Source organism: Odontesthes bonariensis, chromosome 9, assembly GCF_027942865.1.
Source record: "Odontesthes bonariensis isolate fOdoBon6 chromosome 9, fOdoBon6.hap1, whole genome shotgun sequence".
Taxonomy (NCBI): domain Eukaryota; kingdom Metazoa; phylum Chordata; class Actinopteri; order Atheriniformes; family Atherinopsidae; genus Odontesthes; species Odontesthes bonariensis.
The window spans coordinates 2,569,392-2,585,715 of NC_134514.1; the positions used below are offsets into that span (position 1 = coordinate 2,569,392).

The window sequence follows — 16,324 nt, forward strand, 5'->3', positions numbered from 1 at the left end:
AACATCTCTGAGCGGCAGGTGAGCCGCGAGGAGACGGGAAAAAGCACCTTTTCCATCACCGACGCACATCTGAGCAGTGTTGGTCAAGTTACTTTTAAAAAGTAATTAGTTACAGTTACTTGTTAGTGCTCCCAAAAAGTAATTGCGTTAGCAACTCAGTTACCACATTGTAAAAGTAATTAGTTACTCAGCAAAGTAATTCTGGCGTTATTTTTTTATGTTCTATAACATCTTTAACATCAAATATGTTTATATTAATCAAATCAAATTTATTTGTAGCACATTTCATGTACAAAACAATTCAAAGTGCTTCACATAAAATAAAAGCATTGCAGCAGGGAGTGGCAGAAGCATTAAAAATACATAAAAGAATATAAAGAGAAACAAATAAAATCATTTAAATGATTGAAGAATAAAAACACTACATTCAGTCATTTAGAACATTCGGTATTTATTTGAACTCAATAGATTGCAGCCTGCCATATGATGCATAGAAATAAAAACATAAACATTGAATATAAAATGGTGATGGTGGTCACCTGTTTGTTTGTTTTCGAGTGGCTCCGGGGTTGGGTTAGCTAGCTGCCTTTGGGCTTGGGCTTGGGTTAGCTAGCTGCATTTGGGCTTGGGGTTGGGTTAGCTAGCTGCATTTGGGCTTGGGCTTGGGCTTGGGTTAGCTAGTTGCCTTTGGGCTTGGGGTTGGGTTAGCTAGCTGCCTTTGGGCTTGGGGTTGGGTTAGCTAGCTGCATTTGGGCTTGGGGTTGGGTTAGCTAGCTGCATTTGGGCTTGGGCTTGGGTTAGCTAGCTGCCTTTGGGCTTGGGGTTGGGTTAGCTAGCTGCATTTGGGCTTGGGCTTGGGTTAGCTAGCTGCCTTTGGGCTTGGGGTTGGGTTAGCTAGCTGCCTTTGGGCTTGGGGTTGGGTTAGCAGCTGCATTTGGGCTTGGGCTTGGGTTAGCTAGCTGCATTTGGGCTTGGGCTTGGGTTAGCTAGCTGCCTTTGGGCTTGGGGTTGGGTTAGCAGCTGCATTTGGGCTTGGGCTTGGGTTAGCTAGCTGCATTTGGGCTTGGGCTTGGGTTAGCTAGCTGCCTTTGGGCTTGGGGTTGGGTTAGCAGCTGCATTTGGGCTTGGGCTTGGGTTAGCTAGCTGCCTTTGGGCTTGGGCTTGGGTTAGCTAGTTGCCTTTGGGCTTGGGGTTGGGTTAGCTAGCTGTATTTGGGCTTGGGGTTGGGTTAGCTAGCTGCCTTTGGGCTTGGGGTTGGGTTAGCAGCTACAGAAGCAACAAGTGCTTCATATTCGCATGGGTTGGTGTAAGGTGCTTCATTAGATTTGAGTTACTTGATGTAGACGTGGATAAAGTTTTTTTCCCTGGGCATAGCGTGCATGTTACATACACATTCTTGCCTTTTATCTCCACGAGTGAGAAGTAGTGCCGGTACTTCCAGTTAGAGAACGCTACCTTTGAACTTCCCTGGCTCGTCGCCGCTGTCACTGTCTCGTGTGTGTTTAGTCGTCAGCGCGCGCAGGCAGCTAATGTGTAGCCGAAAGCCTAACACCAAACTGTAGTAACGCGCCACTTTATATTCTCAGTAACAATAACGGCATTATAACGATGGGAAAAGTAATTAATTAGATTACTCCGTTACTGGAAAAATAACGCAGTTATTACTGCATCTGAGATGGTTGAAAGTTCACCTCCACACCCAAACTAAAGCACCAACACACAGGGGTGGAGCAGTGATTTTAAATGTGGGGGTGTTCCAGGGGTGGCACATGAGCACCACATCAAGTCGAAAGACTGTATAAAAAAAGGTCAAGCCTCACAATAGAGATACGGTATCATAATTTACACATTTTTAATCACAAAATGTAACATTTAATCGCTATCACGGAGTTATCACCGTAGATTTACTGCAGGCTACGAAGTTCCTGAAACAAAATCTGCACTTCATGGCTTGATTGAAAACTCTCAAAAAGATATACAGTAATTACCCTCTTAAGAGTAAGATTCTGATCACTATTTTTTTCCCCATTAAGTTCCGATGTGTTGCTTGGGGGGGGGTCTCACTAATACAAAATTATTATGACTTGATCAGGTGCAGTGACAATGCATCCTTGTTCATATTTCACAAAAATCATTCCTTTCCAAACATCAAAACCAATCAGATAAACTCAAAAGTCCACTGTCGTAACATTTAAACAAACTATACACTTCTCTATAGCTGAACACTATTCTAGCATACTGTGTTAGATATAAAGTATATAAATATCACTGCAAATATTCAATATAATTTTTTTGGATGAATGTAATTTTAAATCATTCAACAAAACTTGGATTTAAATTCTTCTTTTTGTTTGACAGTCCACAGGTCTGGCCAGTCACTACTGATGTTTACAGAAAAACAACTAAAATGATGCTTGCATATCTCTCTATGTCACACACTCACACTATTGTGATCACAATATTCACCAGCAGGACATACGCGTCCCCCTCTTTACATTAACAATCTGGGCAAAGTGAGGCTCCACTTCTATAAACTGGAGATGCATTTAGCTGCCTTTGAATACTCTGACCTGGTGGTGGTAGCCTGGCTCCTTGTGTCTGCCCACACTGACCTGCTTCGGGTTGGGGGCTGTCAGGGCTGCTGGTTTCATGGCTGGGGTCTGATCTGGGCCTGATCTGGGTCTGACTTGTGCTTCTTTACAAAGAAGTCTTTTCATTGTTATCTGTCCCTACACAAAATAAGACAGCCTGGTTAAACCAATATTGTGTTAATCTTAAACTATTTGTCTCCATTCTTGTGCTTTAACTTACTTTAAAACCAACTCCAAGCCTAGCTGCTATAAAATTAAACTAGATCATGTAGGTCAGTCAGTTAAAATACCCCGGCTAAAGTTATACTTTTAGACCTTTATAATAACAAACAAGCTTCATGGACATTGTAACAAATGCCCAAAGATTATATCAGTTTCATCTAACGTTACGGTTATGAAATCCTTATGAACTGTGTTGATTACACACTTACTGAAAACAAGTGCACAAATGCGAGCCCAAAACACGAGATGAGGGATTCTGGCCGGATTCACTCACCAAGCCAACTAGCTGCGGTGTTTCTGAAGCTTCATAACAAGTAACTGAAATTTCTGCTCGTAAACCAAAGCAAGAATTTAAAAAAAATAATTATCTAATAATAATAATAATAATAATCTTAAAAAAACTCATATGTCGGGACACTCTTAACTCAAGGTACCACTTTAAAGTGCTACATAGCTTCATGCTAACGTGACATTAGCCTTTCATAACTTTAGCCTACTCGTTTAGCCTAACAATTGGTAACAAAATCTCTTCTCTAAATGTGCAGTCTTTAAAAACAATGACTCATTTGGATATCATATTAAAACTTAACTCAAAATGATGTATTCCACGAAAGTAGGTTCACTCTGACAGTACAACAGGACACTCTCTGCCCCTGTCACTCATTTCAAAGACTCCGCGTTTCTCACTCATCTTTCAACGAGACTTGCCTGTCAATCAACTGGAGTGACACCTGAGGTGTCCAATCAGGTTCCAGAGGCGGCCGTTCGGGAGCCGGCTCTTCTTTGGGAGCCGAGTCAAAAGAGCCGAGCTTCCCATCACTAGCTCCGGCTGTTCGTCTCTTTCCCGGGCCGTGCCGCGGACAACAGTCTGTGATTGGGTGAATGTCCGTTCAGTTTGACCAATGCCTTTTCGTGCAGCGTAAGGGAGCTGAGGTGCGCTCCTTTTTTGTATGTTGGTGCACTAGGAGGGTGGGCAAACGGGTTTACCTTTGGAAAATGTGGGGGGGATGAAATCACCTTACTGTAAAAGTGGGGGTGTCGAAACACCCCCATCCCCCAAGGGTGCGACGCCCCTGCCAACACACCACCTTTCAGCATAAAGCTGTGCAGTCAGAAGACTCGCAGAAACTCCAACTCAGAAACCAAACTGGAGCAGAAGTTCAGCTCTCAAATGTGATTTTCCATCCATTACTGCGATGTGATTTTAAAGGGTTGGTTCATCAGGGCGAGCGGTGAAGGAGTCAGTCAAACCTCAGGCGAAGGAAAACGAGCTGTGAGAAAGTGCTCATGATGAAAGCTGCTGACAGAAACCACTTAGATCACAGCTGTGAGCTTTGGACGAGGTCACACTAACGGTCCCGTTTTTGGGATAAACTTCTGTTTTATTCACAATAAAGACTTTATTGTGAGACTTTACTGAGGAAGCTGTGTTTTTGTGTTGGAAGAGGGATTTCACCTACATGGTGACACACCTACGAGCTTTTGTAAAGCACTCTATCGGTTTATGTTTCTGAATTTATGCAAATTTTCCACCAGAACACATTAGCTTGGATTTAAATAGATTTTTAGACTTTTACATTCAGTATTATAAAGTACAAACTACGTCATATAGCACTAATCAAAAAGCCGAGCCTTGACCCATCTATCCTCGCTAACTTTCGGCCTATCTCTAAACTTCCCTTTCTGTCAAAGGTGTGGGAGAAAGTAATGGCCACCCTCATGCTGCTCCAGTCCTACCTGACTGACACGAGCTTCTATGTTCATTTGGGAGATTTCTCTTCTAGTGTGACCCCTCTAACTTCCGGGGTGCCTCAAGGATCTATCTTAGGCCCTTTATTATTCTCCCTGTACATGTTGTCCCTTGGATCCATTCTCCGCAAACATAATGTGTCTTTTCATTGCTACGCTGATGATGTTCAGATTTATCTCCCCGTACAAATGAACTGTAAAAACTCAAACTCTACTCGCCTGTATTACTGACATCAAGACTTGGACGAGCCTCAGCTTCCTAAGCCTGAATGACAGTAAGACAGAAGTCACAGTGTTTGGGTGCCATGGACTCCACAGTGACTGTGTTGAGGCTCCGCCCCCTTCCCTTGGTTAATAACTGCTCTGTCATGAAGAGCCTCGGTGTCAGTCTAAACAGGGATTTTAAATTTGACAGGAAACCTGGATCTGTAGTTCAAAGTGCCTTTTTCCAGCTGCGACTTCTGGCCAAAAGGTAAAACCTCACCTCTCTCCTAGTGACCTGGAGAAGCTGATTCATGCTTTTATTTTTTTACCGACTTGTTGTACGTAGGTTTAGTTTAAAATGCTTCTGCTCGGCCTTTAACAGGTCCAGAGAGACGGGAACATGTAACCCCGGCTCTGGCCTCTCTGCACTTTCTTCCTGTCCACTTCAGAACTAATTTTAAGATCCTGATGTTTGTTTTTAACATTTTAAACGGTCTGGCCCCCCTGAGTATTTAGCTGAACTCATACATGTTCACAGACCGATCAGAGCTCAGAGGTCGGCTAACAAACTTTACCTGGATGTGCCTATAAATGCAGGCTGAAAACGAAAGGCTTTGGAATGGGTTACCATGGTTACCGCTGCATATTCGTTCATCAGAAACTCTGGAAATTTATTTATTGGATTTTATTGTTATTTATTTATGTAGATAAACGTGACCTTCCCCTTACCCCTCACAAACCTCCTGCTGATGACCTCTGACCTCCTGATGTGCAGAGACACACTGACGCTCCGCGCCGCCGCCGCCGGCTCAGATATCCTGTAATGAGACGGCAGGCAGAGCCAAGATGGCTGCCGCCGTGTCATTAGCAGTGGAAATGTGGTCGGTTATTAGAGATGGAAAATCAATCGGAGCTCCGCTGACTGCATGCTGTGAGCTGATCCTGCAGGAAGCAGCCGAGACACGGAACTCAGAGGAGCTGCAGATGTTTCAGGAGCTGCAGATGTTTCAGGAGCTGCAGATGTTAGAGGAGCTGCAGATGTTTCAGGAGCTGCAGATGTTAGAGGAGCTGCAGATGTTTCAGGAGCTGCAGATGTTAGAGGAGCTGCAGATGTTACAGGAGCTGCAGATGTTTCAGGAGCTGCAGATGTTACAGGAGCTGCAGATGTTAGAGGAGCTGCAGATGTTTCAGGAGCTGCAGATGTTAGAGGAGCTGCAGATGTTACAGGCGCTGCAGATGTTTCAGGATCTGCAGATGTTACAGGAGCTGCAGATGTTAGAGGAGCTGCAGATGTTACAGGCGCTGCAGATGTTAGAGGAGCTGCAGATGTTAGAGGAGCTGCAGATGTTAGAGGAGCTGCAGATGTTACAGGCGCTGCAGATGTTAGAGGAGCTGCAGATGTTACAGGAGCTGCAGATGTTAGAGGAGCTGCAGATGTTACAGGAGCTGCAGATGTTTCAGGAGCTGCAGATGTTACAGGAGCTGCAGATGTTAGAGGAGCTGCAGATGTTACAGGACATGGCTGCCACAGAGCCTCCAACGTAGCTGCTGGGGGAGCTCCCATGATGCACCTCTCCATTTAAATATGACATCATTGTTGTCATTAACTTGTTTCTCTCTCTCAGCAGGTGTCTCTGGCCTGGTGTTACGCTGCTTGTTGTCCCCTCTTTCCTGTCCTCTCAGCCCCAGCTGGTCCAGGCAGATGGTTCCTGGTTCTGGTTCTGATGGTTTCTTCCTGTTCAAAGGGAGTTTTTTCTCCCCACAGTCGCCTCGTGCAGCTCTGGACGGGGGATTGGACCAGAGAGAAGTTTCAGTTAATCTGTTGGTTTCCTGAGCTGGTATGAATTGGATTTGTTTAGGGCGGGCAGCGATTAAAATGTTTAATCTAATTAATCACATGATTTCCCTGATTAATCCCGATTAATCGCATTTGTACGCAGAATCCAAAAATGAATCCAAAAGTAGTGTATAGCTTTTAGCATTTAGCTTTATTTTAAATGTGCTGCCATATGAATGAAAGTGCCATAACATTTGTTGTGCAAACACACTTTTAACATCAGCATCTTTCTGTAGTTTTTATGTAGAAGCCTCGCTCCACTGTCTGTTTCCTTGAATGACTTGCTGCTATCAGTTGTGTGTTTTGCCTTTAAGTGATATTTTAGACTGGAACTACTACGCTGAGAAGACAATTCAACTTGGCAGAGTTTACAGATGACTTTGGTTCTGTCGACTCCGCCGTCTGGAAGAACTTTAACATGAAAATGGCCGAGTAAAAGTTCCGTACCCTTCTCCATGTTTGGTGGATCCAAAGATTACTTTCTTTTCCTGTTCAGCAGCAGACGTGTGTGTGTGGTGGGTTTTAAGATTTATTATCCGAGTTAACATGCACTGACGGCTCATTGGTCAGCATTTCCGTGTGATAGTTGAGATTATTCTGCACATTCTGATGGTGTCAGGTTATATGAAGTGCCTTAAAAGGTCATTATAAGCATTTAAAGCAGGGACATTTTATTACTAACGACCACAACGTGAACCAGAATCTAAAACAGAATAAGTTTATTTGAGTTTAAATCAGTTTGATTTGAGTGCACGTTAGAGATCATCCATAACCCTGAAGCCTTCTCAGTGTTACAACATGTGTCGTATAAAGAGTAAAAGCTGTTAAACGGCATAAAAAAGTCTCGTAGAAACTCTCTAACGGATCCAAACACGCCAAACCAGACGAGACTGAAGTGTCTCATAAAGTCACCTTACATCTAAATCTGCTGAAAAGCTCTTAGAGTCGAGCCGGATGGAACGACTGCGTCACATCTGGCTGGTTTCATCACACCTGGAGGTGGGATGATGTCATCATTAATGGTTACAGTCACACCTGAACTCCAGCTGTGACGTGTGAGGCAGATCTGTTGTGATCGGCCAGGTGTGTTTAAAGGTTTTTACGGGTTCTGTGTTTTATGACGGTGAGCCGGAGCGGCTGCTGGATGACTCAAATGCTCTGTAAACAGAGTCGGTAACCATGGCGACCGACCAGGTGTGAAGCACAGAGCGGTTTACGTCTGATCCTCAGCTGCCGGCAGGTTCGGCCAGGACGCCAAATCTGAGTAAACATGGGGGAGAAAAATGAGAACGTGAAGATCTGTTATCAGGAAGGAACGTTTGGTTGGATTCGCTCGAGCTAACGGATCAACAAACGTGAACAGAAATCATTTATTAAGTTCAAACAACCATAAAAGTAACTCAGAAACACCAACAGATCCAACAGGTCCAACGTTCTGTGTCCAAATTAAACAAAAGAGTCTTAAAAAAACAAATCACATTCTTTGTTTGGAACAGGGGCGGTGCCGGCATACAGCTGTACGGGGGCCCAGGCCCCCAGCCAGAACCCCACCACCAACACTGCCTTACTGTATACAGAAAACGAGCCTGTACTGGATGTGTACGAACATTTATTCACATGTGCATGAACCTCAGCGGGTTTAACGGAGCTACAGGCTATCCAAGCAAATAAAAACACCTTTGAGTTCGGCCATTTAGCTTTTCGATTCCTCCTTCTGTAGCTCAAACATAATCAAGTCAGCCTTTAACAAGAGGAAATATTACTAAAAAACACAGTATGCAACAGAATAATGAACAATATTTCAGTCCAGGTACTGAACATGTTTTAATCTTACTGCAGCACAGTCAATAAATACTTCCACAAGAGGGAATAAAACAAAATAAAAAGTCAAAATCTTAAATTAAGAGTACCTGATATGGTCTGATAAGTTATCATAAGTAGCCTTTTAAACTAGCCTACCCACATTTTAGCCATTCATAATGCCTAAGATAGTTTAGTAAATAGACTATAACAGGCAGAATAGGATATTAGCTGCATTCCCACTGTAGGAACCTTCTGCAGTTCCTAAAACCTTTTCAGGAACTGGGCCGTTTTTTCCCGCATTCGGACATACAGGAACTAGGGACCACGGCCCTCGGGAACTAGGGACCGCGGCCCTTGGGAACTCGGGACCGCGGCCCTCGGGAACTAGGGACCACGGCCCTCGGGAACTAGGGACCAAGGCCCTCGGGAACTAGGGACCACGGTCCTCGGGAATTCGGGACCACGGCCCTCGGGAATTTGGGACCACGGCCCACAGGAACTAGGGACCGCGGCCCTCAGGAACTAGGGACCACGGCCCTCGGGAATTCGGGACCACGGCCCTCGGGAACTAGGGACCACGGTCCTCGGGAACTAGGGACCACGACCCTTGGGAACTAGGGACCGCGGCCCTCGGGAACTAGGGACCACGACCCTTGGGAACTAGGGACCGCAGCCCTCGGGAACTAGGGACCGCGGCCCTCGGGAATTCGGGACCACGGCCCTCGGGAGTTCGGGACCACGGCCCTCGGGAACTAGGGACCACGACCCTCGGGAACTAGGGACCACGACCCTCGGGAACTCGGGACCACGACCCTCGGGAACTCGGGACCGTGGCCTTCGGGAACTAGGGACCACGACCCTCGGGAACTAGGGACCGCGGCCCTCGGGAATTCGGGACCGCGGTCCTCGGGAATTCGGGACCACGGCCCTCGGGAACTAGGGACCGCGGCCCTCGGGAATTCGGGACCACGGCCCTCGGGAACTAGGGACCACGGCCCTCGGGAACTAGGGACCGCGGCCCTCGGGAATTCGGGACCACGGCCCTCGGGAACTAGGGACCGCGGCCCTCGGGAATTCGGGACCACGGCCCTCGGGAACTAGGGACCACGGCCCTCGGGAATTCGGGACCACGGCCCTCGGGAATTCGGGACCACGGCCCTCGGGAACTAGGGACCGCGACCCTCGGGAATTCGGGACCGCGGCCCTCGGGAACTAGGGACCGCGGCCCTCGGGAACTAGGGACCGCGGCCCTCGGGAACTAGGGACCACGGCCCTCGGGAATTCGGGACCACGGCCCTCGGGAACTAGGGACCGCGACCCTCGGGAATTCGGGACCGCGGCCCTCGGGAACTAGGGACCGCGGCCCTCGGGAACTAGGGACCGCGGCCCTCGGGAACTCGGGACCACGGCCCTCGGGAATTCGGGACCGCGGCCCTCGGGAACTAGGGACCGCGACCCTCGGGAATTCGGGACCGCGGCCCTCGGGAACTAGGGACCGCGGCCCTCGGGAACTAGGGACCTCTGCCCTCGGGAACTAGGGACCGCGGCCCTCGGGAACTAGGGACCGCGACCCTCGGGAATTCGGGACCGCGGCCCTCGGGAACTAGGGACCGCGGCCCTCGGGAACTAGGGACCTCTGCCCTCGGGAACTAGGCACCGCGGCCCTCGGGAACTAGGCACCGCGGCCCTCGGGAACTAGGGACCGCGGCCCTCGGGAATTCGGGACCGCGGCCCTCGGGAACTAGGGACCACGGCCCTCGGGAACTCTGGACCACGGCCCTCAGTTCCTGGAACCATTGAATGGAACCATGGAACATCAACCAAGGAACGTTTGGTTGGATTCGCTCGAGCTAACGGATCAACAAACATAAACCGAAATAATTTCAACAACCATAAAAGTAACTCAGAAACACCAACAGATCCAACAGATCCAACAGATCCAACGGTCTGTGTCCAAATTAAACAAAAGAGTCTAAAAAAAAAATCACATTCTGTGTTTGAATGGGCCCCATCTGGACCAGTCAGAGCTTTATGGTGGACAAACACAAACAGAGACAGAAGTAAGAAACACACTGACGCTCGGGGGTAAACAGAGCTCCGTGCCCTCAGGGTTTTTCTGAACATTCCAGCCCTCACTTTCCTCCCAGCAGTTACCCTCCAGACTCATCAGCAGGGGTCAGAGGTCATCCTGAAACAAAGGGACAGCAGCCTGAACAGGAACTCTGACTCCTGTCTGGCACCGTTTCACAGGAAAACCTCAATAAAAAGAGATTTATCAACCTTTCAGTGTGATTCTGAATGATGTATTATGATATATAATGATTTATATACATCATATATATATATATATGATGTGTATATATATACATCATATATATATATATATATATATACATATATATGATGTGTGTGTGTGTGTGTATATATATATATATATATATATATGTATATATATATATATATATATATATATATATATATATATATATGATGTATTCACACTGAGAGCGTTTTTAAGATGAAGATGTTTCATTTTGACCACAGGAGCCTTTTCCAGGAGATCGGTTCTCTGACAAGTAGAGATACAAACCATCCATCCATCCATCCATCATCCGTGGAAAACATATTTTTATTTATTTGCCATAAATCAGCTGCTTAATCCACATCAGAATAATCTTATTTCCATGGACAGTGTCAGAGTCTGGATGTGTGAATAAAAGCTGAATTCTGTGGGACTAAAAATGGATTTCAGGGTGAAACAGTTTAGTTCTCAAACAGCTTGACGTTTGTCAGAAGTTTTCTTTCTTTCGGACCTCCCTCCTCTCCTCCCTCCTCTCCTCCCTCCCTCCTCCCTCCCTCCTCTCCTCCCTCCCCTCCCTCCCTTCCTCCTCCCTCCCTCCCCTGCTGCAGTGAACGGGGTCGCGCCGTCTCTCCGCCGCCCGGAGCTCATCTCCAAACAGCCCCAGAAGCAGAAACCTTTCGCCGGGACGCGGACTTTCTAAACTCTCCGAATGTGAATATTTCTGCTTCTTCTTTAGACTCTGATTCTGAAGGCGGCGGACAGATGTGCAGCAGGACACATGTGGATGGAGACTTTTCTGCCGTCTGTGCGTAAAAGTTGGACAGCGGACTGTGTGTTTTTGGTCTGGAAATACGGTTTAAGCGCGAGGAAGGGTGAGAAAGAGTGAGAAAGAGGAGCAGCTGAGAGTTTGGAGGTTTTCTTTTTTGCTTGGATGCGTCCGGATCGGCCGCTGGAGAAAGACGGATAGAAGCCGGCTGCTGGACGTTCATGTCTCCTCTCCCCTCCGGCACCGAGGTACGCGCACATCCCTCACACACTCACCGTGCACTTCTGCTTCTGCGAGCTTTTAGTTTAATGCAGAAAAGTACATTCAAATAGCTTTAAAAAGCTAAAAAAAAAAAGCTTTAAAAAGCTAAAAAGGAAAGTTGTGGTGAAAGTCGTAAAAGCTTTGGTGTCGGTTCTGATCATCAATGAGCTTCTTTCATCCTGAATCCATGATTTTTTTACACGTGTGCACGCGCTTATCGCGCACTTCTGTAAATGTTATGCGCGTGCACGTGTCCTACAGCTGTACCAACAGCATCACAGCTCCTTATTAACTGATGATCGATTATCAGCTGATTGATGACGGAGCCTCCCGTCACCCCGCGGATGACGTCACCTGATGAAACAAAGGAAACGCTGAGGTGTAGCCTTCTCGCTGTAACTGATCCCATTCCTGCTCCCCAGAGGTTGAACCCTGCAGTGACCCCATGAGCTCCGTCACCGGGCTGCATCAGCACCTCTTTAGTAACGCCTGTAGCGCGCATCGCAGCCTGCAGGGGGCGCTGCGGTGGTCTTCACTGACAGATTCTCCTGAAGTTAACTGGACTGACAGATTATTTGTTCCAAAAAATCTAAAGAAATTTGGGTCACGTGTGGTTTTCTCTCCTCTTTTTTTGTTCATAATGTGTCCAAATCTTCGGTCACTTTAACACGAATCTGAAGGAGGAGTCAGAGACACCGAGAAGCTGATCTGACCCTCATCCTGTTTGCTCTCTGTCTCATCTTTCAAACACTTCTTCTCACATCAAACTTCCCACAAGCATCGAAAAATGTGGAACGTCAGCAAGATGGTGGGAGACAAAGAGATTCAGAGAGAGATTCAGAGAGAGATTCAGAGAGAGACTCAGAGAGAGACTCAGAGAGAGATTCAGAGAGAGATTCAGAGAGAGATTCAGAGAGACTCAGAGAGAGATTCAGAGAGAGATTCAGAGAGAGACTCAGAGAGAGATTCAGAGAGAGATTCAGAGAGAGACTCAGAGAGAGATTCAGAGAGAGATTCAGAGAGAGACTCAGAGAGAGATTCAGTGAGAGATTCAGAGAGAGATTCAGAGAGAGACTCAGAGAGAGATTCAGAGAGAGACTCAGAGAGAGACTCAGAGAGAGACTCAGAGAGAGATTCAGAGAGACTCAGAGAGAGATTCAGTGAGAGATTCAGAGAGAGATTCAGAGAGAGATTCAGAGAGAAACTCAGAGAGAGACTCAGAGAGAGACTCAGAGAGAGATTCAGAGAGAGATTCAGAGAGATTCAGTGAGAGATTCAGAGAGAGATTCAGAGAGAGATTCAGAGAGAGATTCAGAGAGACTCAGAGAGAGATTCAGTGAGAGATTCAGAGAGAGATTCAGAGAGAGATTCAGAGAGAGACTCAGAGAGAGATTCAGAGAGAGACTCAGAGAGAGATTCAGAAAGAGACTCAGAGAGAGACTCAGAGAGAGACTCAGAGAGAGACTCAGAGAGAGATTCAGAGAGAGATTTAGAGAGAGACTCAGAGAGAGACTCAGAGAGAGATTCAGAGAGAGACTCAGAGAGAGATTCGGATCACAGAACTCCTCACGTTGAGTCTGAGATAGAAAGCGACGCATGCCTGAGATGTTAAATCTTTGGTGTCGGATCAACGTGAGGGAACTGCCTGTTATGAGACAAGAAGAAGAAGACTGAAGGCTGTCGGGTTATTTTGTCTCCACTGAAGCGCTGGGAGTTGCATCTCTGGATGTCTGACTTTAGGCTGCATCGATCAGCAACTAAGAAAAACTCTAATGACAGCTGAGGCCTTCTGGGCATCGATCTCATTAATAACTCATCATTTGTGTGACTTATGAGGTCCGTTAAAGCCTCAGTAGAAAGACTCTGGAATTAAATATATAGAAATAGAAACTTCTTTAGTTTATGGACGATTAAAGTGAGTTAATTCTGCCAGATTTCCTTAGGCTCCGCCTCCTCTGGTGATCTAATTTAATGATCTAATCTCACAGGGGCTTCTGGGAGATGTAGTTCAGGAAGTGTTTGTACGAAACAGCTTCTTTTTGACATGTTTGATGAGAATAAAGAGAAATTCAGAGGCTTGAGCATTTCTGGGTTTCTTATTAAGTAATGAAAAGTTGGAGGAAAGTTTTCATAACATTAGCAGGAAGAAGCATCTTTTAGAAGGAGTTAGAAAAAGATCCTCAATAAGATTTCTAAGAACATGAACCATGACCTCTGAGGTGAGATATCTGAGGGAAGCATCCTGTTCAGCCCTCAGTTTGAGGCTCTTTGGACAAAGGTTGTGTGTTTGAATCAGATCTGCTAATTTATCACTAAAGTATTTTAAAATGTCCGTCTTTAGGAAGTAATAAGCCCAGAATCCACCACATATCTCTTATTACAGCACATCAGGCTTCCAATAAAACTCTCAAACAGTGATTCAGACTCATTAGGATTCCTGTGAAATTAAGCTTTTGATTCTGTGGATGAAAATGAGCAGATTTGTAAAAAGCTCTTTGTTTAACTCTAAGTTGGATGTTGTTGCTTTTAAGTTGAATGAACATTTCTATGAACATTGGATGAACATTTATTCATTAACTATATAACTAACTACTTTTAACTCATCGACAACCTCGTTGATGAGTGAATCTTTCTGATTGTGGGATGCCCCAAGACGTGGTACTGGGACCACTTTCTCTTTGCTAAATACACGTTTTTCACGTCTTCTCATATCACATCTACACCAATGAGTTCTGATGAATCCATGCTATTATTCATATTCAGGCTCTGTGGCGCAATGGATAGCGCGTTGGACTTCTAAGAAAGAACACAGTCATTCAAAGGTTGTGGGTTCGAGTCCCACCAGAGTCAGAGCTTTAGTTGCACAGATGTTACAGTTGTTGTCAAACGTGGACAATGGTCAGTGCTCTGGATTTAGTGAAAGACTTAAACAGTGGATGGTTGTGGGTTTGAGCCCCATATGACCAAAACTTAGCAGACATGTGAAATCCCTCTGGTTGTGTGAATAGGACCTTTGGTGGTTAGGGTTGCCTCAAACCTCAACTACTCACTGAACCACAGCTTCTAAAAAAATTATATGAGAGAAACCTTTCTGTTTTACATTGAGCTTCTAGCTGATCTGAGCAGGTGATCTTGAAAGGTTGTGGGTTCAATCCCACCAGAGTCGGCTCTTAGACTTCTGGTGTGTCGTCAACTTTGCTCACATTCAGCAAATAATGACTTTTAACCAAGTTTTGGCCTTTTTTTCATAGCCTGTGTTTGATAAACCATTGGCTTATTACCACAGATGTGGCTCTGTGGCGCAATGGATAGAGCGTTGGACTTCTAAGAAAGAACACAGTCATTCAAAGGTTGTGGGTTCGAGTCCCACCAGAGTTGAGTCTTTAGAGCCTTAGTTGCACATTTGTGACAGTTGTTGTCAAACGTGGACAATGGTCAGTAAGGAAATTATGCTTTTAGCAGCAAATGCATGTCTTTGCAGTGCTCATAGAGGGTTTGAGTCCCACCCCAATCAGCCTGAACTCTTTCTTATAATCAGCTTTTCTGTTTTGCTTTGTTCATTGGAACTCATAGAGCTCAGACAAGAACGGAGCTCATAAAAACAGTACCAAGAACAAACTGGACCAATCAAAACGATAAACTGCTGCTTGTTGTGTTGGCAAGAATTTAGATATTTTCATTTAATCAACAAATTGGGTTTGTGAAAAGCATTTTACTTCCATGTTTTAAAACATCTCCTTTATTTTGTTGTAAATCAGTTCATTTCCCTGTGTCCCAAGTCCCTGTGGTGCAATGCATTGGACTTCTATCGAAACACCAACAGATGCAGAGATTCAAGGGTTGTGGGTTGAATCCCACCAGAGTCGGCTCTGAGACTTCTGGTGTGTCGTCAACTTTTCTCACATTCAGCAAATAATGATTTTAACCAAATTTTGGCCTTTTTTTCATAGCCTGTGTTTGATAAACCATTGGCTTATTACCACAGGCGTGGCTCTGTGGTGTAGTGGACAGCACATTCCTAATGGGTTTAAGGCCCACCAGGGTCGATTCTTTAGAGCTTTAGTTGCACAGATGTGACAGAACGTGGACAATGGTCAGTGCTATGGATTTAGTGAAAGACTTAAACAAATCCCTCTTTGGTTCTGTGAATAGGACCTTTGGTGGTTACAGTTGCCTCAAACCTTAACAAACCACAACTAAATCTCAAAAGACTCGACTCTGGTGGGACTCGAACCCACAACCTTTGAATGACTGTGTTCTTTCTTAGAAGTCCAACGCGCTATCCATTGCGCCACAGAGCCACATGTTTGGTAATAAGCCAAAGGTTGTGGGTTCGAGTCCCACCAGAGTCGGCTCTTAGACTTCTGGTGTGTCGTCAACTTTGCTCACATTCAGCAAATAATGACTTTTAATCAAGTTTTGGCCTTTTTTTCATAGCCTGTGTTTGATAAACCATTGGCTCATTACCACAGATGTGGCTCTGTGGCGCAATGGATAGCGCGTTGGACTTCTAAGAAAGAACACAGTTATTCAAAGGTTGTGGGTTCGAGTCCCACCAGAGTCGAGTATCAGCACCTTTAGTTGTACTG

At 45.7% G+C, this 16,324-nt stretch overlaps 1 protein-coding gene and 4 non-coding genes across 5 annotated transcripts in view; 4 read left to right on the forward strand and 1 right to left on the reverse strand.

Moving 5' to 3' along the window:
* The first annotated feature begins 11,328 nt into the window (after positions 1–11,328).
* Positions 11,329–16,324, forward strand: part of plekhg2 (pleckstrin homology domain containing, family G (with RhoGef domain) member 2) — a 161,045-nt gene continuing 156,049 nt past the window's right edge. Inside the window, exon 1 of the mRNA XM_075474552.1 lies at positions 11,329–11,722. The gene's annotated coding sequence lies outside the window, so the exon portion shown is untranslated. The remainder of the gene's footprint in view (positions 11,723–16,324) is intronic.
* Positions 14,498–14,585, forward strand: trnar-ucu (transfer RNA arginine (anticodon UCU)). The gene is given in 2 exon segments: positions 14,498–14,534; positions 14,550–14,585. It is a non-coding gene; the product is annotated as a tRNA-Arg (tRNA).
* Positions 15,026–15,113, forward strand: trnar-ucu (transfer RNA arginine (anticodon UCU)). The gene is given in 2 exon segments: positions 15,026–15,062; positions 15,078–15,113. It is a non-coding gene; the product is annotated as a tRNA-Arg (tRNA).
* Positions 15,949–16,036, reverse strand: trnar-ucu (transfer RNA arginine (anticodon UCU)). The gene is given in 2 exon segments: positions 15,949–15,984; positions 16,000–16,036. It is a non-coding gene; the product is annotated as a tRNA-Arg (tRNA).
* On the forward strand, positions 16,212–16,299 carry trnar-ucu (transfer RNA arginine (anticodon UCU)). Its single transcript is given in 2 exon segments — positions 16,212–16,248; positions 16,264–16,299. It is a non-coding gene; the product is annotated as a tRNA-Arg (tRNA).